The sequence below is a fragment of the Takifugu rubripes genome, chromosome 14, assembly GCF_901000725.2.
Source record: "Takifugu rubripes chromosome 14, fTakRub1.2, whole genome shotgun sequence".
Taxonomy (NCBI): domain Eukaryota; kingdom Metazoa; phylum Chordata; class Actinopteri; order Tetraodontiformes; family Tetraodontidae; genus Takifugu; species Takifugu rubripes.
This window is the reverse complement of record NC_042298.1, coordinates 4,294,544-4,298,215: the sequence shown is the minus strand read 5'-3', so window position 1 is coordinate 4,298,215 and position 3,672 is coordinate 4,294,544. Positions and strand designations below refer to the sequence as shown.

General features: G+C 49.0%; 1 long non-coding RNA gene across 1 annotated transcript; it reads right to left on the bottom strand.

Moving 5' to 3' along the window:
- Positions 1-461: 461 nt before the first annotated feature.
- LOC115252308 (uncharacterized) lies at positions 462-3,190 on the bottom strand. The gene is made up of 2 exons (XR_003890716.1): positions 2,917-3,190; positions 462-2,819 (listed from the first exon to the last, which is right to left on the bottom strand). It is a non-coding gene; the product is annotated as an uncharacterized lncRNA (long non-coding RNA).
- Between the last annotated feature and the right edge of the window lie 482 nt (positions 3,191-3,672).

The window sequence follows — 3,672 nt, the reverse complement described above, 5'->3', positions numbered from 1 at the left end:
ACGTTCTTACGTAACAGGTGTCACATCTGCACCTCTGGCTGCGAGGGACCCGATACCACACCGCAGGGGACGCATATAGAATGAATTAGGAGGTAATGACAAACGTGCTCACTCGGCACATCACTGTCACTCAGAGGATGCCATCGATGGGTCAAAGAGTGTGTGTGCATGTGTGTGAGTTCTCATCTACAGGACACACACTGACCCGCTCTACGTGCTGTGTGTTTGCCCTCAACTGCTCTTCTGTCCTCCACCGAGCACACAACCTAAACATAGCACGCATGACCGACGTCTCCTACAGTTACGTCACATCAGCCAGAACCTCAGCGCACGTCTGCGACGCGCTCGTTTTGACGGATAAAGCAGCGTCCCCTGAATGCATCACCTAATGTTTGCAAGGATACTGTCAGCATGATTTTAGAATCTTTTCTTTTCTTTTATCTCTTATCTTTTTTTTTTGCTTTTAATCAACACACAAGTGAATTGAATTGGCATCGATTTGCTGGCAATACTGAAAGCAAGTCAAACCTTGAGGAAAAGGTCACATGACCACTGAGCAGCGAAGCTTTATACCTTCAAATTCTCTCCTGACAACGTTGAAAACAATCCCAGCACATCAGTGTCTCCAGCAATCAGGGAAAGTAGTCGTGCTCCTGATAGAGTTAATCTCGTGTTTGTAGATGACAGCGGGTGATTATTTTGTCAGCATATAGCTCAGACCGAGGCCTGACCTTTCCACTTATGTAACGCGCTATAAGCATCGGAGGATCTGTGGCGGCGCTCTCTGGAGGGCTCAGCCCGTGTCAGCCTATGGAGCCGTTGGAGGAGTGCATTTTTCACAATCCACACTAAAAGTCAGGGGTGAAGGGTCACCCCTTCGTTGCCATAGGAACGGAGCCACATGCGGCGCATTCACGCATGACGCTCTGACAAAAACGACATTATATAAGCTGTGAGCACGGGAGGCGATGCGCACCCAGCTGAGGCGTCGTCGTGTTTCTGTCTGCTGGAATTGAACCTGTTTTCCCTCTTCCCACGGATGCCACCAGCGTTGCTGCTGGATTTATGCTGAATCCAAGCCGTCCCTGATGGACAGGTGGCCCGAGCTGTTTCTGGACGGAACAGTCTGTGCTGAAAGTGACACGCTGCAGTGCGGCGCCCAGCGAGCAGGTGTGCTGAGAGGATCTTATCCTGGTTATCTCTGGCAGGTCTTGGCTCCATCATGCTGCAGCACTTATGCAGATCGCCGTCTAGCTGTGGGATTAAGACCTGTCCGTCCCTCTTTCTGTCAGTCCGTCAGGGCATTCCATCATGTGTGAAGAGTATCTGATGATGAACATCTTCCTGTAATCAGACACCTGTGAGCCTCACCGATCACCAAAGCTACGCCACAACGTTCTTGATATGGCTTTTTCCCTTCATCGTGTAAACCAATGAACGTTTTTTTAAAAGAAAAGGGTCCCATTATCTAAGTTTTATTTCACAATGTCCATGTTATTAGATGTAATTAAGGTTCTATTACTGATATGTTCGGCTTTGAGACAAGTTCTCCTGCTTATTCTAGGAAAATGATGCGTTCTGCACCTTTCCCGACACAACAACCTGGATTCACCACATCTTGCAGCTCTGAATTGTCACTTCTACCTGGTTTCTTTCCATACTTACACATGATGGACAGTGTGCAACCATCTAGAACGTCCGAAGAGCATGTTGCATTTGAATGAGCAGAGAAAAAAAGAAAGAAACGAGGTTTTGTACAAGATCTGCTTTTCCATTGTGCACATAAAGATTTGAGCCGCTTGTACAATCTCTTTGCACCGTAATAGCGCTACACAGCTGGGGACGGGGTTAAATGGCCGTAAAGTGACCCTCATAAAGTTCACAACCCCAGAGCGCTACAGGAAGGCAATAAAGCATCAGAGAACATGCTGCTCTAAAGGTGCACGCAGGAAGACGCCGCCGCATGTGGCAGCGCGGCATCAAAGCTGCATTCAGGCGATTTTATTAGAGCAGATTATCTGATGTTAACAGCCTGTCTTAACTGAGTAGCAAATAAGTGTTGCATATCTGCTGCTGCTTAATCAGGCCAATTACCCCACACACACACACACACACACAAAATACTTTTCTTCAGCCAGATAAGCTGGAAGACTAGAAAAATAAAGAAACTCCAGCTTTTTTGGAAATGTTCCCTCAGGGATTTCCAGGAAATGACCGCGGAAAAAGGATGCGCTCCAACAGCAACGGAACGCTGACAAAGAAGACGCTTGTTGGCGCGCCCGGGTTCACGGAAGACGAGGTTGTTTCGCCCGCGCAGTTTTCTTCGCAGCATCAAAGGAAAATGTGCAGAAAATCTCTGAAAACGCTCCGTCAACTGTTCATCCCAGACAGCAGAGAGAGTCACAAGACAGGAGGGAGGCGTGAAACAGGACATTTTGCCCAGTCACAGCTCACAGGAGGACTGTGTCCCTGCTGGACGCTCAGAAGGGATGAGGAGACGAAGAGATGCTGAAGATGTTGGGCCCTGAAGGGCCCGGTGTGGCTGCTGTGGTAGGTATATTCACAGATGCACATCTGCCTGCTGCTGCTATTGAAAGGTCAAAGGTTGCCATTCCCTCCTCTTGATCCTCTTGATCCAGAACACTGGCAGAGCTCAGATCTTGAACTTTGGCTCATTCTGTGCCCAGTTATAATACAGCAGCACCTCAGGAGGCGTCCCTGCCCTGCTCATCAAGGCGCCACGCTGGATTTACTGGAAACGATGCTCCAGTTGTCGGGAGGGAGCAGCGCCGTGGAAACGCTGTGTGCAGAAACCAGAACTGGAACAGAGGACGCAGGATGTTTATTGCACAAAGAGCACAGTCGCAAATAGAATGTAAAAAAGACGGGAAGGGTGAGTTACATAATAAAACACACCAAAACAACTTGGAAACCACATTGGTGGCGAAGCGCGATGCGGCCCCCGTCGCCAAGGAAACCCCCACAATCGCTGCAAACTGCACCGACGTCTTCGCCCGCATCCACCGTCGAACGTGTTTGTCTTCTGTCGTCTGTGTTTTACACAAACAGCCGTTCTGCTTTGTCTTTTCTGGTCAGGAGGATGAACTTGTGACTGGTTTGGAAAGAACGGCATTGGAGATATGTAACATGCAGCTTTCTTATTATGCACATTATGCAACCCCCCCCCCCCCACACACACACACACCCACACACACACACACCCCTTTGACCGCGGACGTGTCACATGCTGCAGGGCTTTACATTGTGTGCAGGACTGTTGCCGTGATCCCAGCTCACTGTAAATCCGAGCGCAGCGGCTCTTGACCTTTTGTCTTGATTGCTGAGATGTCCCGGCGTTCCTGAGCCCACATAGGACACAAAAGCAGCCGGAACCCGCCAGGAGCAAAACAGAAGCCTGAAGATTAATGGTTTTTATCTTCTTCTATCAGATGACCAGAGGACCTGTTAGGAAATAAAGCCTAGTTTTACAAATGGTGTAATAAATCAAAGGAAGTCGGGCTCATTAGCCGAGCTAGTTTCTGAAAATGTGACAAAGTGCCGACCCGTGATCATCCAATTGGGCCGGGTCGGGAGCAGAGCTGCTGATTTCTCATCTATCAGTTGTGACAGCGAAGTCAAGCTCTCGTACATTCTCTGGTTTTCCTGTCATCG